General features: G+C 45.4%; 1 protein-coding gene across 5 annotated transcripts in view; it reads left to right on the forward strand.

Annotated features, from left to right (window-relative positions):
* The first annotated feature begins 10263 nt into the window (after positions 1–10263).
* Positions 10264–26095, forward strand: part of PKIG (cAMP-dependent protein kinase inhibitor gamma) — a 175956-nt gene continuing 160124 nt past the window's right edge. For 3 of the 5 annotated variants that reach the window (XM_088476753.1, XM_088476752.1, XM_088476757.1), the window contains exon 1: positions 10264–10466. The gene's annotated coding sequence lies outside the window, so the exon portion shown is untranslated. Of the gene's footprint in view, positions 10467–10604; positions 10709–11226; positions 11316–26095 lie in introns of those variants that run through there. The other 2 variants (XM_088476756.1, XM_088476755.1) reach the window with 2 other exon arrangements.

A 26095-nucleotide genomic window follows, 5' to 3' on the forward strand; every position in this document is an offset into this window, starting at 1 on the left:
CTTTTCTGTTCCTTGTTTTAAATGTTAGAATAAGGCATGATCTTTTTTCATGAATTAATGTGCAAACCCAGTACAGTAGGTCGTATTGGTAAAAGAGCAGTGCATCAAAATTGCATGGAAAAAGTATCACTGTGGCCAGAGCCCGACCACACGTGTAGAAAATGGCCACTGCCGCACTGAAGGGTTTAACCCTCTTGCTGCGGCACATTTTTAAAGGCACAAAGGGCGCTAGGCGCCATGTTTAAATGTATTAGCGGCGCTAGGTGCTGAGCATTTTTAAAAATGTTTTAAATGTTGGTTAATGTGCCACGGCCCCGGACCCTCTCCTTTGGGCGTGGCAGCGATGTGGATTAACTCCCGCTGTGCATGAGGTAGGGTGCTGCGGCTGTGCCCTGCAACCCCCGTTGTGCTGCACCGGGGAGGACTGGAGTAAGGAGCCGGCGAGTGCTCCACGTGGGGGACCGGGAGCTTGGCTCCCGATGCTCCAGCTACTCAGCGAGGCTGCTGTTTAACCCCCAGTGTGCTGCACCGGGGGGACAGAGTGCAGGGAGCCGCTGGGTGCTCCATGCTGGGGACTGGGAGCCTGGCTCCCGGCGCCTCAGCTCCACAGGGAGGCGAGGAGACACTGCAGCTGGGACACTTGACACTGGTACCCTAACCCTACCTCTCTCCCCCCTAACCCTTCCTTAGCGGTGCCTAAACCTAACCTCCCCCCGGGGGTGCTGAACCCCTCCTTCCCACACCCTAACTCTCCCAAGGGGGTGCCTAACCCTCCTTTTCCCTAGACTAACCCTAACTCTCCTAGGGGGAGCCTAACCATAAGTCCCCCCAGGGGTGCCTAAACCTAACCCTCTCCCCTCCCCCCCGCGTGGCCAGCGCTGCCATCAGGGGGTACTGTCAGGACTCTATTCCCGGGCCTGAACTCTCAGAGAGATTCAGTCCGTCCACTCCCACCGCCCACCTGCTCACTAGCTACTCTACCACCCCCTGTTAAATGCAGTGGCAGTGACAGAGGGGCCCGTCGCCCGCTCCTACTGCCTGGCGTCTTTGCAATAAAGGTTTGGGGTTTTTTTGCGAGCCGGCGTGAACGTGACATCGTGAGGCTGAAACAGAGAGGAGCCACGGCATGTGAGCCAGAAGTGAAGAAGCTATGTAAGTGTCTTGCGGGGGCTGGCAGGCGGAGACAGAATGGGGGCTGGCAAATACAGAAGGGGGGCTGGCTGGCAAAGACAGAATGGGGGCTGGCAAATATAGAAGGGTGGCTGGCTGGCAAATACAGAAGGGGGGCTGGCTGGCAAAGACAGAAGGGGGGCTGGCTGGCAGATACATAATTGGGGCTGGCTGGCAGAGATAGGTGGGCTGGCAGGAAGAGACAGAGAGGGTGCTGGCTAGTACTGGAGAGACACTGCGGGGCTGGAGTTGCAGAAACACCGGGGGCCTGTCTGTTTTGTCAGTCCCGGGCCACACAATTTCTGATGGCAGCCCTGCCCGCGGCTAACAGCTAGAAAGCCCCACTTACCTTCGGTCGAGAAACCGGCTGTTGGGATTTTGTTTTCGGCCTAAAGATAGGCGGCAGTATTTCGATGCCTATCTTTAGTCCTGGGTCGGGATTCTAAAGTCGGGATTCCGATGGTAACGTAACTACATCCCGCGAGTATAGCTGTACTATTTCTATGTTCAATAAACCTCCACCACTAGTTAAGTAACTGGGCTGTTCATAGTTTGACTCATCCACTGGATGTGTGCCTAGTTACTCTGCAACATCAACACCTGTACGCACACATCATTTCCAACAGTTTTTTCAAATGTGCATGCATCGGAGTCGCACAGCACTTGTGTCCTGATTGTTACCACACGGAGATACAGAACAGATTTGGAGGCAGGTTCTGTGGAATTAGTGGGCATTCCTGGAAAGTAACAGGTTGGGGGTATAATCACGGGTCACACAGCAGGTCAGTTGGAGAAACTGCCTCTGCCAAATGCACCATGTTTCCTGTGATTTTTTTATAGTGTCCTTCTGTTTACAATAATATAATAAATAGGGTCAGGCTTGAATAATCATTTTTACATATGGTTTCTATCCAGTATTTCATATCTGCCAAACTTTGCAAAATGGCTCAATTGAAAAAGGAGCTTTGTCAGTTAACAATGACAGTTCTGTGCAGAGGGGAGAATTCCAGTGGTTAATTCTCCTACTAAATCTATTAATAGGAATAGTTAGTGCATAAACAAAGTAAGTATTATGGACACTTTCAGACAAACAAGCCACAAGGTGTTCTCTGTCTCTTTGTTCCAGAATGTAAAACCTCCATTGTACTTTCATTTGAGTTTTGCAATTATCTTTATTATAGATTCCTTAAGCCAAACCAAAGTAACCTGCAGTTCTTCAAATGCTGTTGAACGTACATGCTCAACGTGTTTTAACAGCCACAGGTTGCAGAGCCTACTGTGAGATACATGAAAAGCCAACAGGATATTTTTCCAGTCTATAGAGCAATTAATAATAGAGAGGTAGAGGCTGTGACTGACCTTTAAATCATACTTGGCTACTTTTTTCCCTTCTTTGACAGGTCCCTGAGGGGTGATGCAGGTGGCCACTGTGGTGGTGAATCAGATTCTCATGGCCCTGCCTTCTGTGGGCTATGATGATGTGATTTCCCGAGAAACACATTATCATTCCCCCCGTCCTGTCCATTTTTAAAGGAAGGTGAACTGTGCTCATGGGAATCAGTGAGTCTCTTCAAAAATTCAGGAATGTTCCATATGTTCCAGGAGAGTAAAGCAAGTATGTTTTAAATCTACAATTAGAATACATCTTTGAGGCACTTCATCCTACTGTCAGACTTAAACCTCATCAAACCTATCTTGGTTTGTGCTGTACTAGTCTTGATAAAGATCAGCAAGTAACCAAAACATCAACCATTATTGTATCTAAGCTACTGATGTGGTAATAAATTTCAATTATTTTTCTGTCTGGACTGGCGAGTGTCCCTTCCATGGATTTTATCTGTATAGATATCTTGGGCAGATGAATCCTCCAGGTTGATTTGAAGGTTGCAGCCTGCTAATGGCTAAATACAGGTTTATGGAATATACAAGGGTGGTTCAATAAATAATGTAACAAGACCTCTCATTGCGTAAATCTATTTAACTCTTACATATACGTATAAATCAATAGTATGGTCTTGGTATTATTTTCCCACAAACTCCCCATACTGTCTAAGCATTTGTTCCAATGGTACTCCGAGGCATCTATGCCGGCATAGAAGGAATCATTGTCAAAAATTTTTTTAGTTGCTTCGGTGCCCAGCGTGAACAATTTCTCCTGTATCCCAGTTGCTCATATATGATGTTGTGCGAGGATGTGCTTGGCGGGCCGGAGTGCTGCTCATCTTGAATGTCTGTCATTATCAAAGGCAGTGCACCAAACCCAAACCTGTTTATGCGACATGACGTTATCACCTTACACCTCGACAAGTTGCCAATGAATTTCAGCTGCTGACGTGCCCTTTAGATGCAGAACTTTGATCACACCATGACCATGTTTCTGCTAGTCCCACCATCTTACAACTGATGTTGGGACAGTAGGACTGATATAAGACACAGTCTAATGGTTGTGAGGGGAAGCAGTGGTCTACCTGCACTAGCCTAGCGGGAAATTAGAATGAAATAGAGAACATTACGCACATGAGAGGTCTTGTTACCTTACTTACTGAACCACCCTCGTATATACTGTATGCTACAATTCAAAAGTTTTAGAAAACCCAAATTTTTTCAATGAACACTAAAATTGAAGTCAAATAATCAATTTATGATTAAAAAAAGGAAATCATAGAATCAGTTTGTTTAACAATCTAAATTTTTGTCTCATCAAGTATCCATCTTTGCAGATATAACTGCTGAACACACTAACGTCATTCTTTCTACAATGGAAATCAAATATTGTTTGGGAAGTTCTTCACAAACGTTCACACAAATGTGTTGTGCTTACAGATTGCTTTGCTTTCACCCCTCGATGGGGTTTAAGTCTGGAGACTGTGCTGGCCATTCCATAATTTCAAGACTTCCAACAAGTTCCTTTCCTTGAAGGTAATTCCAAGCCTGGAGTTCTTGGTCATTATCTTGCTGTAGGGTGAACCTGTGACCAAATAGGCATAGACGGAATCTGTATGTATTATCGCTGGACTTAAGCCCGGCATATGAAATACTGACGCTGGAAGGCCGGCAGATGAAGATTCCGACTGAGGTGAGTATTTACCCTAACCCTCCCCTCTTCCCCCCCTAACCCTCCCTTAGGAGTACCTATCTCTAAGCTCCCCCCCCTAGTGCCTAACCTCCCCCCAGGGGTGCATAAACCTAACTCCACCTCCCTGCACCCTAAACCTAACCTCACCCCAGTGTTGCCTGACCCTAACCCCCCCTTCCCCTAGCCCGACCCTAACCCTCCCAGGGGAGACCCTGTCCCCCCAGGGAGTCTCAAAACCTAACCATCCCCCCCCCCACGGCTATAAGCTCTCGATGCTCAGCTTACCTATGTTCGGTATGCCGGCCGTCAGGATTTTGGCGTGGGGCTAATGATAGGAGTCGGTGTTTAGACGCTTATTATTAGTCTCTGTCGTGCTTTCACTGTCGGGAAGTTGCCGGTCGGCATTTCGACCACCGGCTTCCTGAATGCATCCGGCATAGACCATAGAGTATTGCATGGCGCTGTAAAATACAATCTGCAAGCCCTTTTGGTTTATGGTGCAAGTCACTCTGTAAAAGGTGCCAACTCTGTATCCAGCAAAACAGACTCAGACTATCATGTCTCCTTTTTAATGTTTGACTGTTTTGACAGTGGTGTCACACACTGAGGAAACATCCTTTTGCCTACTCAATGGTGTACAAAAACCTTGGGTGAAGAACCAAAGATTTCAAATTTTGATTAATCAGTCCACAAGACTTTCTTCCAGTCGTCAGTATCCAATGGCGATGCTTCATGACCCAGAGAAGCCTTTTGTTTTTGTTTTATTTTGCTGTCTTAACAATGGCTTTCTTACTGCCACTCAACTTAAAAGTCATGTCAGATAACCGGTATACTGTACAGAATGCTGAAATTAGCCCTTACAAGAGAATCGAGGGGTCATTGGGCCTGATTCAGAGATGGAAACAGTATGCACAGTAACTGCACCTTTGGTCGCACCTACTTTATTAATTTTTTATTAATAGACGTCATGACATTTCTCCCTTCACCCAGTGCAGGAGCCGGAAGGCGGAGCTCACGAGTGAGCTCCAGCCCAGCTATGGCCCTGGGTGCAGCAGCCAATGAGAGTCTGTCTGACTCTCATTGGCTGCTAAAACAAACACACCGGTGCTGGGTAGTACGAGTGTATGCGCCGGTGTATTTGTTATTGTGTAATGTGGGTCCCAATGACGACTGACCTGGAGGCTGGACGGAGCCCAGGGCATGCACCCGGCCCGACCCCTTAGTTATGCCATTATACCAAAATGCCGCCTCCTCCTCAGTGACAGGAGCTGGGTGCTGCAGGGTAACATTCTCCTGCAGCACTCGGCTCCTGTTACAGAGGAGGAGCCGACAGTGCAGGAATTAGTCTCCAGGGGCAGCCAAGCATCGCCGGGGATGCTGGATATGCCTCTGGAGGGATTTCCCACTAGACCACACCCCATTTTGTTAGGCCACACTCACTTTTCAGGGAACACGTGGCGAGGGAGATAAGTAGTGCACACTGGGTGTCTCCAGACCCGATGATGCCTCTGATTGTATTATACAGTAGGTGAAAGTAATAGGATTAGCATCTGAGTTACGGATCTTGCACGGTTGTGTAAGACCACAGGACTGCTGACTGGCAACAAGGCTAAACTGAGGAGTGGCAGTCCTTCCACAACTGGAACTAGCAGGAGTGTGGCTGCAGATGAATAGTACTAGGACAGATGTAAGGACACGTTACACTAGCAGCAGCAGATGAATATGGTCTCAGGTATGTCTTGGGACTAAGGTGCAGCCAGGTCACCAGACAAGGAGTGGCTTGACAATGAATACAAGTTGCTGGGCAGGAGTGACCAGGACTGTGAAAATGCAGGATACAGACAAGGACTAGACAAGCAAGATACAGACAAGGACTAGACAGGCAATGCACATTATTATGGCAGGACCACTGACTGAAGTGACAGACTAAGTTCAAGCTGCGGCCTTGCGGGCCAAGGTGTGACAGGAACAAGACGGAGCGGCCTTGAGGGCAGAGATGTTACAGGAACAAGACAGAGTGGCCTTGAGGGCCGAGGTGTGATTGGAACCTCACGATGCGGCCTTGAGGAAAGAGGTGTGACAGGAACAGGACGGAGCGGCCTTGAGGGCCGAGATGTGACAGGAACAAGACAGAGTGGCCTTGAGGGTCGAGGTGTGGCCTTGGGGGCCGAGGTACGACAGGAACAGGACGAAGCGGCCTTGAGGGCCATGGTGCGACAGGAACAGGATGGAGCAGCCTTGAGGGCCGAGGTGCAACAGGAACAACACAGCAGACAAGTGATCTCAGGCACAGCAGGAATGCAGGCTGGAGGCAGCGAGGTTGAGAACACTGCAGGCTTGAATCGGCTGGAAACAGACTGACACGGCTTGACTGGGCTGTGGTATGGAAATGACATGGGCAGCGGAGAGGTAGGCTGCGGAAGTCACTGCTCTGGGAAGTCCAAACAGCAAGGACATGAGCCTAAATGGAACCACAGCAGATGACACACAGGCAAATACAGATCAGGCAGACAGGCACTGGACATAGGAAATGCAGAACGAGGTAAGACGAGACCATAGAACTCAGGCTTCTGGGCACAGGACTCTGGAAGTCAGACAATATCACCGGCACGAAGTGTAGGGCTGGTTGTAACTTATCAGGAGCAGGGACTAATCAGAGCAATCCCTGCAGAGAGCCTCCCTAATGACCAGATAGTATGCAGCTAGGCTCTGCACACACACAGGCAGGTAGGAATGCAGCAATGAGCTGCATACAGACAAGACAGGATTCCAGCTGCCTTCAACAGCCAGAACATGGATCAAGACATGATGCAGTGTCCCAGTTGCAACTATGGCTGGGACCTACTGCCAAGATGATCCACTGCCGTGGATCCTAACATAATGTTGGTCTTTCTTGATTCCAGAAAATAATAGTTTTGATTTGTCAGTGATAAAGCATAATAAACAGTTTCACAATTATCTTCAGCACTTAATAGTATCAATAGATCAGTCCCAAAGTGCACTTTAATCATCTTTTAATTATCTCATAAAAGGTCTTCCTCTGTTTATATTGATAGACCCAGTCAGTGGTTCAATAGTAACTCAAACAGGACATATATCACACTGTCAGCATATTCAGATATCTAGCTCGGTCTTATATAAGTGTTAGGGTTATTCAGTACTTTCAATATGTCTTCAATGTACTTTCAATAGGCTTTCCATATGCTTTAAATATACGTTCAACATGTTCACAATATGCTCTCAATATGCTTGCAATAGGGGCTTCTTCCTTAAACAGCTTTAACTCAGACAGCCTCAACAGATCTCTGCTGCTGATCCCTGCCCTGTCACACTGTCTCTGGATCTCAGACTCACTCTACTGGTGCTTCTGCAGCAGTCCCCAGTGCAACATCAGTGGATATTCAGTGGCCCTTGACACCACTTCAGCGTCACTTTCCTAGTCTCTCTCCTCATACCTGCGGCACCTAATTTCTCTCTCCTGCTCCTCTGTGTTCCTTAGGGATGGTCATCTACCATCGATGATTCATTATCTTCGATGCTTTATGGCCAATGTCAAATGTTTTTCCCATCGATGGGGGAGAACCAGATGGTTCCACTTCATCGATGGAAGAGCATACCCAAATAGTTTTTTTATTTTTACAAGGTGCCAGGATATGAAGCTTAGCTCCACCCCCGAAGCCATGCCCCCAGTTCTGAATGGCCCGCTCGCCAGTCATTCATAGAACAGGGATGACAATCGGTTGGTGAAACCATCGATTGTCGTCCATCGCATAGTTGGTTACCATTGATGGCCATCCCTAGTGTTTCTCAATATCCACTGAGCATACCACTCATATCATTTTCTGTTGCCAGCTTGTCCCTTTTTGGCATGCTGCAGCTCCACCTAGTGGCAGCCTCCTACATTACAGCGTCATTGGCTTCAATAGAGCCAGGGTTATAGCAATGGCACGCTGGAATTTTTTTAACATTGTAATTTGAATGCCTGGCACCCAAAGAGAAAAACATTACCTACCCCTGATCTATAATATATTAGAATTATGAAATATTTTGAATGAGATCAGCATTCAAACAAAATGCTCATCTTTTTTTCTGATATTAATAAATAAAAAGACCCAATGACATGCTTCTCAGTCCTACCAGGGGCTTCCACCTGAATTTAGTTTGTGATGCCAGTGTTTTGTTTTCTTTTTTGTGGTAGTGGGATTAAGGGCCTGATTCAGCTTGGTTCGCACACATCCCTGCACTGTCACACTGTCTCTGGATCTCAGACTCACTCTACTGGTGCTTCTGCAGCAGTCCCCAGTGCAACATCAGTGGATATTCAGTGGCCCTTGACACCACTTCAGCGTCACTTGCCTAGTCTCTCTCCTCATACCTGCGGCACCTAATTTCTCTCTCCTGCTCCTCTGTTCCTTAGGGATGGTCATCTACCATCGATGATTCATTATCTTCGATGCTTTATGGCCAATGTCAAATGTTTTTTCCATCGATGGGGGAGAACCAGATGGTTCCCCTTCATCGATGGAAGAGCATACCCAAATATTTTTTTTATTTTTACAAGGTGCCAGGATATGAAGCTTAGCTCCACCCCCGAAGCCATGCCCCCAGTTCTGAATGGCCCGCTCGCCAGTCATTCATAGAACAGGGATGACAATCGGTTGGTGAAACCATCGATTGTCGTCCATCGCATAGTTGGTTACCATTGATGGCCATCCCTAGTGTTTCTCAATATCCACTGAGCATACCACTCATATCATTTTCTGTTGCCAGCTTGTCCCTTTTTGGCATGCTGCAGCTCCACCTAGTGGCAGCCTCCTACATTACAGCGTCATTGGCTTCAATAGAGCGAAGGTTATAGCAATGGCACGCTGGAATTTTTTTAACATTGTAATTTGAATGCCTGGCACCCAAAGAGAAAAACATTACCTACCCCTGATCTATAATATATTAGAATTATGAAATATTTTGAATGAGATCAGCATTCAAACAAAATGCTCATCTTTTTTTCTGATATTAATAAATAAAAAGACCCAATGACATGCTTCTCAGTCCTACCAGGGGCTTCCACCTGAATTTAGTTTGTGATGCCAGTGTTTTGTTTTCTTTTTTGTGGTGGCGGGATTAAGGGCCTGATTCAGCTTGGTTCGCACACATCCGCTAGTGGTGAAAATATGCTAATGAATGCAATCGCACGGCAACCGTAGCACTATATCAAGATGCCCATCACTGTATAAAGCCGCCCATATCCCATGACCCCATGACATGCATCCGTAAGTCAGCGAAAATATCGGTAACATCAAGTAACATCGGAACCATTCACAAAGTTGTGGTTGACCTGACCCTACCTCACAATCTGCTAAACTTCCTGTCATCATCTAGACCTCTGCCAGCGTATACAATCGCAGGGGCTTATTTATGCATGCCCCTGTAACGGCACTGAAATGCACGCCTGCTTTCCCCTCTCCACCCCCAAACGGTCACTTCATGTCAATCACTATGCGATTGGACTGCGTGCTCACTGCGATCGCTTCCCGATCACAGAGGCCGGTACACACACTGCGATGCATATGCATGCGCAGAGCACAAACATCGGCTGGCTGCATGCGAACGCAGCCGTGCGATTCAAGATGAATCAGACCCTAAATTCAAAGCGATTTGCCATGGCTGCGCACATGTGGGTCATTTACGGTAGTGCAGACATTGCAAGTTTTCCTGCGGATCACTATGAGATGTGAGGGAAAGCTTTTTGCAATGCTGACAGGTGCGATGTTCCATTCTGTAACGTCACATTGCGTCCATTGTGTAGAACTGAATGCCCCCTCTGCATTTTGTTTTTCTAACATCAATTGAATAGAAGATTTTGTGCCTGAGTGTCAAATGTCCTGTGGGAGGCTCAGCGTGAAGATCTAATAAAATATAATTACAAGTGTGCCCAATAAAATGAGGGACTTCAACGTTCACGTGATCTTATTTTCTCAGTGCATTTGTCATTATTAGCTCATCGGTGCTTAAGCAGCGCACACTTTCTTTGCCCACCACTCTTTCCTGGTTGGAAGAGAGGAGAGCAGATGATGAAGTTTGTCCCTTGCCATGGCCAGTAATGTTTCCTTACGGTTGCTATGGTAACGCGTGGAGCTGGGCAGCCGCACAGTCTGCGCTGCGGAGGGAGTCAGCGCGCCATCAGCCCAGAGCCGGGTACCTGCAGCCGTCGCCGCTAGAGGTAGGACGTGGTGCAGCTGCGCCTGACAGCGCATTCCTTTACTCACAGCATAGTGCTCCTGCCGATAGGTTGCCGCTACCAGTCACTATACTGTGTTACCTGTAGTATGTTCCTCATCCACTCAGTGACGGTCACTCATGTAGCAGCATCATATAGGCTACTTTGCAGTCAGTACTAGTAGTTGCCCATTGCCTATTCCCTAGTGACTGATGGGCAGCAGCACAGTAGCTGATTGCCAATAGGTAATAATACTGACAAGTGATAAGCCCGCATTATTTATTACATGGCCTATTTACCATTTTCTCTTTTTTGTACTTTGCTTTTGAAAAATTATGTTTTCACAAATGTTCACCTAAATCCTCCCATACATTTATAGCAATTTTTAATGTTGGCAATTTTTCTTTGTGTTCCTAGTACAAAAATCGTGCTATGGCTATAGTTCTACTAGAATCAGCGTTATTTCAGAGTAGGAAATGTCTTGCACACCTATTACAGTCCTGTTAGATTATTATCTTTAATTTGAGACTCACTGTATTTTTAATGAGTGTTTTATATGCTTAGTTCATATTTGGGTATTGTCCTACTTTGTGTGGCTGCAGTAGGATGCCTTCTGTGTATGGTTTATTTACATTTTTCCTGATGTGAAAATGGTTGCAGTATTGAAATGTATGTTGTGTCTACACTGTATCTCTTAGCACACTATCTGTGGCTGATTAAAACCAGGTGAAATGCAGCCTTGAAGTTAACAGCCACATAACCTGAGTAATTCATGAGTGTCCCAGTTCAAAGGGATAGTTTGGGAAGTATATAGGGTGAATCGTCCAGTGAATGAATGGCTAAGGTATAAGGGTAAGTAGAAGATACAACAAAAACTAGTTTGTGACATGTGCCACCATTATTACTATGTATACTTTTAAAATACATTTTTGGTTTAAAGAGTAAAGGAATAGTTAGAATTTTACAACCAAAAACTTGGAGAGGTGTAGAAAGTATCAGTGAATGAATGCACAATGCTAGCAAATGAACAGACAAGTCTAGTAAATCACAGGTTCTCAAACTCAGTCCTCAGGACCCCAAACAGTGCATGTTTTCCAGGTCTCCTTACAGAAATACAAGTGAAATAATTAGCTCCACCTGTTGATCTTTTAAAACATGTCAGTGAGTAATGAATACACCTGTGCACCTGCTAGGTGACCTGCAAAACATGACCTGTGTGTGAGGACCGAGTTTGAGAACCACTGTAGTAAATGAATAATGGCTTAAGGGCCCCATGCATCAGCGACGGTTTGCCGCGAGACTGCAACCTGGCATCGCAGGATCGCAGATATCCAGCATGTTGGATTTTCCTAATTTTCAAAAAATTATCGTGATTGTCTAATCGGGGACATTTAACATTTAAAATTTCAGCAATCCTGCGATGGATCACTGAACATCGATGGTGGGCAGTCGGCATTTTCGATCGCATTGCTACATCGCGACAATCCTTCGCAGATGTATGGGCACCTTTACACCAGAGGTTCCCAAACGTGGTCCTCAAGGCTCCCCAACAGTTCAGGTTTAAAGGTGCATACACACGTAACAATTTTGTAACCAATGATTTTCTGTCAGATTTTCCCTTGAAAAAGTGAACGATTTTTTGAACGATGAACGAATAATGTTCCTTCTCTAAATGAAAATCGTCATGTTGGACAGTCTGAAATGGATGATGAACGATAACTACAAATGGGAGTGCGCATTTGTGATTATCGTTCATCGTTATAACTCATAAACTGAACGATTTTTTTAACGATAACGACGTTGTTATCGACAAATCTTTCAAAAATCGTTACGTGTGTGTGCACCTTTAGAGATATCCAGGGTTGAGCACATGTGACTTAATTAGTACCTCAGTCAATTTGATTTTACCACCTGTGGTCAACCATGGATATCTCTAAAACCTGTGGGCATATTTACTAAAGAGCGATTTTAAAATCGATGTTGGGTTTCTGGGGCTTAATCACACATTTACTAACAGACAATTTTTGATTTAGTTTTTTAAGTATTAGTAAATATGTGATTTAGCTTCAGAAAAACTTTCATTGTAATCTATTTTAAATCGATTTAAAATCAACCTTTAGTAAACCTATCCCCTGGGCTGTTTGGGAGCCTTGAAGACCGCGTTTGCCAACCTCTGATCTAAACTAAAGATTGTATAAATTAAATTTAAGATTACTGTATTAAACCTGAAAATGTTCATTCACTGGTAAGCTGGCCACACATCTAAAGATTATCTGTCCAACCAACCAACTAGTTGATTGGTTGGAATGAAAATCTGGTAAGGTATACAATCAGCAATTTGCTCCCAAACGCTGGAAAATGGACCAAAACTGTTGTTTGAACAAATTGTTTAGATCAAACATTTAACAAACCTGACTGAACGACCATTTTCATCTGTTTTCTGGCATTTAGGAGCAAATTGCTGATCATCATTTACTCCCATTCCTTACCAGATTTTCATTCCAACCAATCAACAAGTTGGCTGGTTGGATGTAAGTTGGTCTAGTGTGTGGCCAGCTGTAGTGTTATATTGTGTAGATTTCACAGTGCAACCATTACAAGTGAATACTAATATTTATCGCAATATAATTTCACAATCTGCCTGGCTTTCTGTACTACACTACATACAGTATAATTGCTGTTTTTAGCATTCATGTAATTTATTTTAGCTTACAGGTTCTCAAACTCAGTCCTCAGGACCCAAACAGTGCATGTTTTCCATGTTTCTTAACGGAATCATAAGTGAAATAATTAGCTCCACCAGTGGATCTTTTAAAATGGGTCAGTGAGTAATGAATACACCTGTGCCCGTGGTAGGTGACCTGGAAAACGTAACCTGTGTGAGGTCCTGAGGACTGAGTTTGAGAACCTCTGCTTTAGCCTATTCTATATACATAGTATATGCATGTGTTTTATGCTGTAGATTGTGTATTACATGAACTTAATTTACATGTAGGTAAATACTGGACTTTTTGAATGCAGGTGTAGTCAGGGCCGGATTAAGGCTTGTGGGGGCCCCCACCAATAAAATGTACAAATTTATTGAAATGCCCCTGCATAATAGTAGTTATAATACAGATATGGACATACCAGAGATGGTACTTTGGGGAGCAATAGGGCCGGCGGGGAGGGTGGTCTGTAGGCAGCAATGTGCCACCTTGCTGTGCCAAGTTGCCGGTTGGAACCCCTCATCACAGCTGATTTTGCAATAGGCAGGGGGAGGGCAGAGCACGTGCACACACACAGGAGAGGGCCAAAACCGGGCACCAGTGCACTATCTTTTCAGGACCCTGGTCTGGTGGTCCCGGTCTTCATTCTGTTGGAGCCGCTGTCACCACTCACCGGCTGTTCACAGAGGAGCAGCAGCAGCCTGTGGTGGGAGAGCAGATAGCAAGACAAGGGAACCGAGCACTTATCACATCCATCCCGGCTGAACCTCGGAGGTAGAGGAGAGGGCTTTTGCAGTCAGAGAGACTGCGACGCCGCCGGGAGGCAGGAGCTGGGCAGGCCTGGGAGGGTGCATTGTGACCATGTAGGAGCAATATGTGGGGGCTCTTGGACGACCGCCCCACCCGCCCTGCCCATAATCTGGCCCTGGGTGTAGTAGTGGGTATTTTATATTCTTTATTTGAGGGAGTGGAGGATTTAGTTGGATATATCAAGCTATTCCTGATCAAACTAATCAGATACTCCTACCAATGTGACCTCACATAGGACACATCCCATATATATATATTTTTTGGAATATTCATCATCGTGTCATCATGTTGGCAAGTAGTGACATTTGGTATGAACTCTTACCCCTCCCAGCAGTGTCGGTGATGTCACTTCCAGGGAGTTTCGGTATAACACACATCTACAGTCTCCAAACACTTCTGAAGAAGTCACTTGCTTGGCACAAACCATCTCAAATACTTACTAGGCACATACCATCTCATGATTAAAATACAGAAAACTCCTGAAAATCAACCAATAACAGCATTATCCACAGCCAAAAATGTATAACCATACAGAAAAAAGGCACACCGGGAAAAAAAGCAAGGATGTCCCGAAAGCACAAAAATACAGATAAGTATAATCTATATAATAAAATCAAGTGCTGATGAGAGAAATAAACAGATGAGGAGGAAAGAGAGAGAGTCCCATCCACTAGGCGATTAAATTGAGCGATTGAACGATAACGTTATCATTCAATCGTTCATTAATCGTGTGCAAATCGTTCACTAAAATGTCTAAAACGACCAGCGATGCGCGCTCACGCTGGTCGTTTAGACCGCTATCATCGTACAATTATGTTGTACAACCTGACGATCACATCAGGTTGAGCATGTTAGCAGATGATTGATGTTCCTACACTGAACGACTGCTCGTTCAGTGTGGGCATATTACAGACTGACAAACGATTACAATGTCGCAATCGTGCCGTCTTTTGTCTGTCTTCTAGTGGATGGGTAGCATTAAGGGGGGCGTCCACTACATAATTTTAGCAGGCGATTGAGCGATAACGACATCGTTATCGTTCAATCGTTTAAAAATCGTTTATAAATCCTCCAGTGTTTGGTCGTTAACGATCAACGATGCGCGCTCCCGCTGGTTGTTTGATCGTCTCGTCAGTTGACTGAACATGCAGGTCAATTTCACTTGATCTATTAAAGATAGTTTGCAAATCGTTCAGACTGAAAGATAAAATTTCAAGGGAAAAAATCAAGGGAAAATCGTTTAGAGATTGGACAGGGAGTAGATCGTCTAGTGGATGTGCCCCTTTAGAGGGTGAGAGAGCAGGAGAAAAAGATTGGAGGGAGCTCTAAAGAGAGCGAGGAGAGAGAGCACTAAAACCTAGGCAGTGTCTGGGACAACATCTAGTCCTCAATACGTTTGTCAGCTGATGTCACACATGGTTCTTCATTTTCTGTTTAGTTTACTTTAAGTGCATGCACCCATCATGGGAGTGAGTATTGTAAAATGAAACTGGGAGAATCTGCTGCACGGTAATTGCTATACAACTGCTAGAGATAATGCTGTAATTCCAAATACTGCTTATGATTTAAGTTCTTGCTTCAGTGATACCACTGGTTTTTAGTGACTTGAAAGTCTGCATTGCCATGAGCCTGGGTGGACAAAATATTGTAGAATTCAGAAGTCAAATATTCAGGGTATCCTGTTGATTGGTCGACCTTCTGACTGTCGACACATTCTGAATGTCAACAGTCAGAAGGTTGACATGGTCATTAGGTTGACCACCAATATGTAGACATGTATTTAGGTCGACATGGTTAAATGGTTGACACATTCAAAAGGTCGACACAAAAAAATTTGAGGATTATGGGTAGACTAAAATAACAAAAAAAAAAACCCGTCAACATTTAAATTTTGACTGGCGTGTGTGACTCAATATCAGCCGTAGTGTAAAGCTGGGTACACACTGTTCCGACGGGTCCGCTGACACAGAGGCCGATCAGGTAAGCTATACAGACTTATCGATCGTCCGCTCCATGTGTGTTCCCTGGCATCACAATTGGGCGGGAATTTCAATTTGCCCACCTAGGTGAGCTGTCAGTCACCGGCGGTCCCTGCAGCAAGTGTACGGGCAGTTGGCTGACCACCTGTGTACACAGCCAGATGTGCTGATATATCTGCAGATATATCGGCCATCTACTGTGCTGCAGAGCAGTTGCGATATGTCTGTGAACGACGTCACTCACAGACATTGGAGGTACACACCCACCGACACGGTCTCAATATATCGGATGTTTAATTGAACGATTGATATATTGCCCAGTGTGTACCCAGCTTGAGAATTGGCATCTTCTAACTGAATTTAGCAACATGTGCAATAATTATACAATTGATACCTTGCCAATTTCCCAATATTGCTGCATTACATAGCTTACGTACATACCCACTAAATTATTAGCTCTTTCATGAGCTGGGCCCCCCAATACTTTATTTTTATACCTGCCATGAATACCTTGTGTGTCTCTGTTATATGCGGGAGCAGCCTGGAGAGGGGAAGCAAAATTCCACAATTCGGGCATATTTAAATAAGGGGTGGGGCCAAATGACACGATAATCATAGAATCGCGTAATTAGGCCCCACCTCCTCCTCGCAGATCTGCCAATTGCAGGTAAGTTTCTCCGTATTTTTCCACTTCTCTAGGAACTGGGAGGATTCGGAAGAAGTGCCTACTTTTCCGGGGGTGCGTGGGACTACTGGAAAAATCAAGAGAGTAGGCCAGTATGGTTATATGTATCCTCTCTCTTCCCACTGTCTTACAAATGAATAACACCAATAATAATAATAGCTTACTAATACTGTATAATAATAAAATCAGTGATTCTCCACCACTACCGACTCTCTTGGTGCAGACCAAATATATGTACTGTTTTCACATTGTTGTTGTCATGGTAATGTTTAAATAGCTAGGCTTGTCTCACGCAATGACTATCAATATGTTTGTGCATTGGATGCATTCTTCACAGATATGCTCATTGCAGTATCAAAACAATTCTATAATTATAGTGTGTGAAATTGAAGTATCCTTATTCCCTGTGGAATGTAAGTATGAGATCACAAGATGCAAGAGAATTATAGGAGCAGCATCACTATTTAACAGATCATAAACTTCCAACAAAGAATAGCTCTCTTAGGGACATAGGGTTGTATAGAAGCATTCCTGTCTTGGTAAACCTCAGTATGTGATCATTTCATTTATGAAAATGCTGTTTTCATGGTTCCTAGTTACATAGTAAGGTTGAAAAAAAATACACTGGCTTTAACCTCTTCTAAATATTTTCTGTATTGTTTGTGTTACAAACAATGTTAAGTTGGGTACACACTGGAGCGATGTGTACCTATATGGCAGCTGACGGGCCGAAATATCGTATCCGTGATGCATATCAGAACGATATAATGAAGGATAGAACTATCTCTAGTTCCGTCCTCCATTACCTTGCACAGCGCCGCATGCGATATCGTTGGTTGGCCATGCAGCACGGCCGAACGGAAGATATCGTTTACGACCGCAAGAAAGCGCAGATTGGCCGTACACACTGGACGATTCAGCCGGTATGCCTTTCATATCCGGCCAATATCGCTCCAGAATGTACCCAGTTTAAGGCTGGGCAATGACAGCTGTCTCCTAATTGGTAAAGCAGCATAGCTAGTAGTGTATAAAGCTGGGTACATACGTAGATCCATTGAATGATATATTGTTCCGACGCGGATTGAAACAATGTTTTGTGTGGATTGCATAGTGTGTGCACCCAATTGTGCGTGCCCATGCGTCGTTCATCGCATTGTCCTAACTGCTGTGCAGCACAGCCAAAGTTTTTCCACTTTGTGCGAAAGGGGTATTAGAAGCTGAATGGTTGCCACTCAACTTCTCCACTTTATCTCTCTCCAAGACTAGATACATCTCCCTGATAGTCTTTAGCTTGTTTGAATACAATTTATCTGAATTTACCCTTCTCATAATGCATCTGCTCGGCTCCATCAAGACATGATCTGTATGTTTTAATAATAGCAAGTTTAATTTTCCGCTGGCTGCTAGGAGTTTAGTGTTGGTGTCCTCTCAGAGGGAGTCTTTGCATTCTTTTTGTTTTTTTTCTTTGATTCCCTATTTGTTTAAATCTTTGTTTTTTGTTATGAGATGTTCTACTAATTAAATGAGCCTCCCATAGCGTTGTTTAATAAATCAGTTTTAAATAGTTTTTTACTGTTTCAATTACTTTGGTTAATTCCATCACGGGATTTTTGTGGGGTACACACCTGGCCGACAAACCGTCCGACTGACTGATTTTGGTAAGCATACACACTTACAAATCTGATATGTCTGACCAGAAGAACCAGTTGTGATCTCATCTTACTGGTTCCTGTGGCCAGCATGTGAAAAATAATTGTAGCCCTTAGCTGTTGGTTCTTCAACTTTACATGAATCACAGTTAAGATGGATTTGCCAATGATCAAGCACTGTGTTAATTACCCCCACTAAGATCACTTCCCAGGAACGGTGTTAGGTAAATTAGTTTCTCAGTTTATTAGAGAATGCGTAGTGGCATTCATTAGGTACATATATTTTATCTATCTTGATTTAAAGATTGACAACTTTTCCTACTTGTATCCAATATCTGCCTCGTGGTTGTTTGCTATAGAGATTGAACTCCTCTTTTTCCGACAATAGTCCCAAGGATGGTATAATAGTAATATCAGGAAGTGAAGGAATAAAGTGTGTCTCCTGAATGAACATTGCATAAACTTTTAATCTGTTAATTACAAATTACAGCAACATTTTGTTTAATCCCAAACGTTTAATTGTCATCTGATCTAATGGGAGCATTTCAGAGGACTGGGAAATCATTTGGGAGGTGCACCAAAAATTCAGGGAGAGGAAGCTCTACAGAAAGAAGTGAATATATCAACTCTAACCTCTGGTCCAGATGGATTGGCTGGGCCTTATTACAAGTAATTTAAAGCCCTCCATTCATTCATCCGCAAGAATCTTTTAAACTCCCTTCTACATGGGGTTATGTTTGACCAAACCACAACACATTCTAAAACTGGTCATCTATAAAGCAGGCGGTCATCATCTTGAGCTAGCTATCACCACACTTGGGGCCTGATTCAGATGTGTACGCTAACTGCACGCAATGCCAATAAGCGTAATTGGCATATGTTGGAGTCACACTGCGCATGCACGGAAATGCAGAAAGAATTTGAAGAAGTGCTGTGGATGTTGTTGGGCTCTCTGGGAGGTAACAGGAGGGTGGCTAGCCAGATGCAGGCATGTCTCTGACAGTGGCTGCATCTAAAGGAGCTGAAGCACTGGCACAGGACACACGGTTCTGGTGGAAATATTGCACCTACTATATGGCTGGTGCAAGCTGCGATGTTGTGACCGATGGTGTGTCTAAAGAGACCCCAAGATGTATTAGTGCCGTGGCATGTGGGCTTCTCAGTAGGAAGATCATTAGTTGTGGCATTAGCATCAAGACGCAGACTGAACTGCTGCAAAATACTGAACCACTGAATCAGGCCCTTTAATGTGGTTTTAAAATCTTTGTGAAGATTCTGGCAAACAGGCTAAAAGGTCTAATCACCTCCCTAATCCATCCCGATCAAGTAACCTTTATTACTTGTCACCAGTACTCCGATAACACAAGGCAATGTAATCTATTGACCGCAAATCACTAAAAAAACTATTAGCCCTTAATGTAGAGAAGAAATGGAGTTTTATGAAGGTAAGTCATATGGGATTTAGAGGCAGCTTCCTCCAACATATCAATGCTTTATCAAAATCCCTCTGCAATTCTCTCTGTCAATGGATTTTTGACTCCTCTCTGTGAACTGGGCAACGCCATGTAGCCATGGACCTTCTTAGTCCATTTTTGTGTGCATCTATGGGAGATGACATCTTGCCATGGACCGTCTTTGTTCAATTTTGTCTCCATCCATGGCCACTGCCATTTTGATGTAGTTTACACACCTGCAGCTCTACTGAATCTTTCCCAGCTGTTCTCAGTAGCCAATCATGGGTGCTGCCATCCTATTTAAACTCCCCAGTCTACTTCCTCATTGTCAGATGCTTTTCACCTGTTTGCAACAGCTGTGTGCTCCGCGTGTTCCAAACATTGCTTCTTTTTTGACCATTGCTTTTCTTCCCGTGCCCTACTGTGTTCCATACATTGCTACTTTTTTGACCATTGTTTTTCTTCCTATGCCCTCAATCTTTTGACTTGTCTATGTGTATATCAACCACTGCCTGTGACCCTGACCCTTGGCTTGATTGACCATTCTCTGGATTCTGATTCTGTACTGTGTCTGTTCTAACTAAAACTCCTTCCTAGTCATCTGGTACTCATCCAGGGGGCTGCAACCTCTGGTGTTCCTGCCGCGAAGTTCAAATACCCTTGCAGGGATACTAAAAATCACAGTCATGGAGCCACTAGCAATATAGCTGGTATAGAGGACACTCTCCTCACTATCACCCTTCTGTTAACATCACTTCCTATTCATCTTTTGGAAAACTAGGCACATGGAGTTTTGTTTTTTTTTCAAAAACAAAGTACTGGATCTAACCATTGTCCCCTTCCCCCTTCCAGCACCATCACCAAGAAGTTATTGTAGAAGAATTAACATTTTAGTGCAGTCCTCTCAGCTTAGATACCTCATCATACAGATGCCTTAGCAGTTTATCTAACTGTTCTCCAATAACATTCCTCCACTGTGTGACAGCATCAAACGGGATTTTGCTGTATTTCTCTTTCATCCACTAGGGGACACTGGAGGTGCTTACGCTGGAGGTATAGAGGCGTGGATAGCTGGAGCCGGCACTTTAAATAATTTACAAGTGTGAAGCTCCTCCCCCTCTATGCCCCACCAGCCCTCAGTTTAGAAAATGTGCCTACGGAGCTGGTCACAACCTGCTGTGCTCCAGCAACACATTTATTTATTTAGTTTTATTATTTTCTAACATCTTTTTTTACACCTTTTAGGTACCCTTCGCCACCTCTCTAAAAGTGGGGTCCGGGTACCTGGCGCCCTGTCCTTAATAGAAGGCAGGAAGGAGTGCACAGTGCTTATACTAAAAGCACTGACAGCTCCTTACCGCCACACACACACAGCACTTCTACAAAGCCGTGCTGCCAGGTAGTCTCCAGAAGCGGCTGCCGGTCAGGTGACTCCCCCTAAAGAGAAAGTGCTGTTTGGAGGGAAGCCGTCCAGGGAGCGCAGTGAGTAAATCACCTGCGCATCCCCCGTCTCCAGCCCCGCGGCCAGTGCGGGATGCAGAGAGCGCTATGGCGCTGATAATAGAGCTTCTCCCCTCTTCCCACTGCTGAGCGGCTAGAGGCTCCTGTTCAGCGGGGCTTGAGCAGCGGCTACAGTGCTGCTCATTGACTTGCATCTCACCCCCCCCCCCTGCTGCTGAGCACAGCGGGGCTTGCAGGGGGAGGTGATTAATTAGTACAGCCATATTAGAGCCACTGTGGGCTTGAGGAAGGGGGGCGGAGCTTAACAGTGCTGGCTCCCTGTCCCGTTTACGCGGCAGCAGCTGTGAGAACAGCGTGGCTGCTGTTTGTTTAACCCACTGTTGCCTGCATCTCTCCATTATAGGTAGGGTGCAGCACATGCAGAAGGCTGATTCTCCTGACTACATCCCTGGCAAGAGGCTGTGAGTAATCACTGGGGTATAAGTGCAGGGAATCTAATCTATGGGAGGGAGTACCTCTTCCTCTGTGTCCCAACCAGCCTTCTGTTTTATTTCTAATTCACTTCTGGTGTACCTCTGGGTGACTGTGTATCTATGTCAAACAGAACACAAGCGGCTCAAAAGATGTTTGTCTATTCTAAGTGTAAGAACAAACTATCCAGGACGCATGCCGCTGGATCCACGTTATGTAATGCTTGTATAGCAATAGATCCACCGATGGCTATTACGGCCACACCTGCTCCTCCATGGGCCGCTGACATGGTAGGAGTAATGACGGATTTAACGTCAGAGTTAGCTGAGGCACATAAGTCTCAGCCTCTCTGGGTGGCTGATTTAACCAAGTCTTTAGACACCCTGGTACCGCTTATGGGTACAGCGGCATCTGCACCCTCCACACAAAAGCGTACTCTGACGACTGTTCTCCAGTCAGAGGAGTCGGATGAAGAATTCCTCACTACGGAGGATACCGAAGAGGAGAATTGGAGGAAACGTTACAGGACGGTACCTCTCAGGAGTTGGAGTCCACTTATCCCGGGGTGGAATCTCTAATTTTGGCGGTTAGAAAAAACACTGAATTTACCTGAGGATGTAATTCCTGCATCCCAGGAGTGTGAATTATTTCATGAACAAAGAGCTCGGTGGTTTTTCCGTTCTCACTGCAACTTCAACAGCAGCTCTCAGTGGCCTGGAAACAACAGGATAAATGGTTCCAAATTCCGCGCCGGTTTCAATCTAGCTACCCTTTTCCATCATCCATGATGGACAAGTGGGAAACGCTTCCTCCAGTAGATGCGTCCGTCTCCCGTCTCTCTAAGAAAACAGCACTCCCAGTACCGGGGGCTACAGTACTAAAAGATCCTTCGGATCGTAAGTTGGAGACAACGCTAAGATCTATTTATACTGCAGCGGATGCTCAACTTAGACCCACCCTTGTTACCGCTTGGGTTTACAAGGCGGTGGTTTTGCTGGGCTGACCAGTTGATTACCGGTTTGGACTGTGGTACTCCTAGAGCAGAGTTACGTCTACTTGCAGAACACATGTGAGTCTGCAGTTTACTTGGGCGAAGCTTCAAAAGATATCAGTCAGATTAGTGCTCGCATATCCGCTTCTGCTATTTCGGGGCGCAGAGCCCTCTGGTTGCGCACTTGGCATGCGGATGCAGAATCTAAGCGTGCGGTGGAAGGTTTACCATTCACTGGCGATATGCTCTTTGGCCCAGAATTAGCCAAATGGATATTCCAGTCCACGGGGGTTAAGTCTTCCTTCCTCCTGTCAACTGCTCATACACCCAGAAGATCTTACAATGGACCCTCGTTTCATTCCTTTCGTGCACCTCATTCCTTTCGTGGTAGAGCCAGAGGTGTTCCCACGCAAACTAGATGGCAGGGGTAGAGGTCGTCCACACACGGTTGCACGTAGACCAGAGCCTAAACCAGCGAGAAAAAAAAAACAGGTGGCATGACTGTCTTCTGTCCCACCTGGTACCTTCTGCAGTGGGAGCCCGTCTGCAGAACTTTCAACAAGTTTGGAACCACCAGACCTCTACAGACCCGTGGATCCGCAGACTAATTTCCCTGGGGTTCCGAATAGACTTCGAAGTCCCCCCTCCACCTCGGTTCTTCACTACAAGTCTGCCAACACCTGTAGACGGGGCCAGGGTTCTACAGGAGGCTATCCAGTCTCTAGTGGTATCGTCTGCGCTAGTTCCGGTTCCGGAACATCAAAGAGGTATGGGATTTTACTCAAGCCTGTTTGTAGTACCCAAGCCGGATGGCTCGGTCAGGGCCCATCTTGAACCTCTATCTGAAGATGTATTGTTTCAAAATGGCAGTCATAGCGAGTTTGGAACCAGGGGAGTTCCTATTATCCCTGGATTTCAAGGATGCCTATCTCCATGTTCCCATCTGGGAACCACACCTCTCTGCGTTTTGCCATATTGAAAGATCATTATCAGTTTCGGGCATTGCTGTTCGGGTTATCCTCGGCTCCCCGCATATTCACCAAACTCATGTCAGTCATGATCGCTCTCCTTCGGTCATCAGGAGTGAACATAATCCCTTATTTGGACGACCTGGTACTCAAGGCTCCATCGGTGTCTCTTCTATCAGATCATGCCTTACTGACATATTACACTCTAATCCAACACTGTTGGATAATCAACTTCAAGAAGTCGAATCTCAGTCTGTCCCAGAAACTTCTGTTTCTGGGCATGATATTGGATACAAAATCACGGAGGATTTTTCTTCCAACAGACAAGGCCAGGGATATCCGGTTATTGGTTCAACTGGTCCTCAGACCAAAGAAGGTGTCAATGCTTCTTTGTCTGCATCTCTTGGGGAAGATGGTAGCTGCTTGCAAAGCGCTACAGATTGGCCGGTTCCACTCCAGAGTATTTCAGCTGGACCTGCTAGCACAGTAGTCAGGGTCTCATCTGCTTCTACATCGACAGATCCGTCTGAGCCCGGTTACCAGAGTAGCCCTTCTTTGGTGGACACAATCCAACAATCTGTTAGCAGGCAGAAGATTTGGAGTGTGGGACTGGATCATCGTAACAAGGATGCCAGCCTTCGAGGATGGGGAGCAGTAGTCCTCGATTATTACTTTCAGGGTCGATGGTCCCCTCTAGAACAGAAGTGGCCCATAAATGTATTGGAACGCAGAGCGATTTACAATGCTCTGATAGATGCAACAGAGTTTTTAAAGACTCGTCCGGTAAGAGTTCAGTCCGACAACGCGACGGCCGTCACTTACATTAACCGCCAAGGAGGGACTCGGAGTCGCATGGCTATGCGAGAAGTAACTCAGATCCTCCGGTGGGCCGAGAACCAGTCAGAATGGCAGCTTCATCCAGACGTGTTCAACGCGCTGATACGTCAATGGGGATGTCCTCAGGTGGACCTCATGACGTCACGATTGAATCATCAGCTCCCATTATACATGTCAAGTCGAGATCCGCAGGCGGAAGCAGTAGACGCTCTGATAAGTCCGTGGATCTACGACTTCGTTTACATTTTTCCACCGATTCTGCTTCTTTCTCGTCTTTTAGAAAGGATAAAACAAGAGACAGCCTCTGTAATTCTCGTGGCTACAAACTGGCCTCGGAGAAGTTGTTGGACGATCAGTGGCCCCTTCCTCTGCACCCGGATCTTCTACAGCAGGGCCTTTTCATACACCACAACTTAGCGCAGCTGTGTTTAATGGGGTGGCTCTTGAAACCGATATCCTAAGACGCAAAGGCATCCCAGACACTGTTATTCCCACCATGCTACGCGCCAGGAAGCCAGTTTCAGCTGCACATTATCGCAATTGGCGTGCTTATATCTCACGGTGTTCCAGTCAGGCTCTTCCATCTAGGACTTCTAGTTTGTCCCGGTTTTTTGCTTTTCCTTCAGACGGGTCTGGATTCTGGCCTTCGCCTGGGAACCTTAACGGTGCAGGTTTCTGCCCTCTCCATTTTCTTTCAAAGGAAATTGACCCTCATTCCTGAGGTGCAGACGTTTCTTCAAGGGGTCTTGCGCGTGCAGCCTCCTTTTGTACCTCCGTAGTCCGAGTCGCTTTTTGTCCTCTATGATGCTGTTCGCATGGGTTGGCCAGCATCCAGGCACATTGGATCCGGCTGACTATTCATCAGGCTTAGTTAGTGCCGACCATCGGCCTCCTTCGTCCATTTCGGCTCATCCCACACGTTCTGTGGGTGCGTCATGGGCGGCCAGTAGAGGAGCCTCCATGTCACAGTTGTGCCGTGCGGCCACTTGGTCTTCAGTTCACACGTTTGTCAGATTTTACAAATTTGATACGTTTGCTATGTCAGAAAAAAGAAAATTGCCCCCCAGCACACTGCAGATAAATCAAAAAAACTTGAATCCTACATGATAATAGAAATTCAGAGGTATTGATTTACATACATTTGCAAATATATGAATAAGCGCTGGGCCATCGTCAAGGCTCCTCTATACCAGCGTCCCTAAAATTAAGGGGTTCACCCCAAAATAATTATTGCTACATAATAGTAGCACCCACTCTGGGTCATATAATAACAAATTGATGTACTGTATGTAGCAATAATTATTTTGGGGTGAGCGTTTGGGAGTGGGGCCCCCGGGATTGTTCTGGCTGGACCTTGCTCATGGCATCACCACTTAATTCACATAGAATATTTTTTCACTTTTCAATGCGTTTGTGTATTATTTATGTAATTTTAATTATTTTACATCTCATTAACACTTATTGATTTATCTTTACACACCTATCCTTTAACACTTCACTATCACCTTTTTTTCCCCTTTTCTTGTGATGCCCTGGGGGTGGTCCTTGGCTGGAATTTTTTATGGTGCCTCGCTTCTCGGACGTGAACCCCTTCATTTTAGGGACGCTGGTATAGAGGA

The sequence above is a fragment of the Taudactylus pleione genome, unplaced genomic scaffold (assembly GCF_031769625.1).
Source record: "Taudactylus pleione unplaced genomic scaffold, aTauple2 ptg000192l, whole genome shotgun sequence".
Classification (NCBI taxonomy): Eukaryota; Metazoa; Chordata; class Amphibia; order Anura; family Myobatrachidae; genus Taudactylus; species Taudactylus pleione.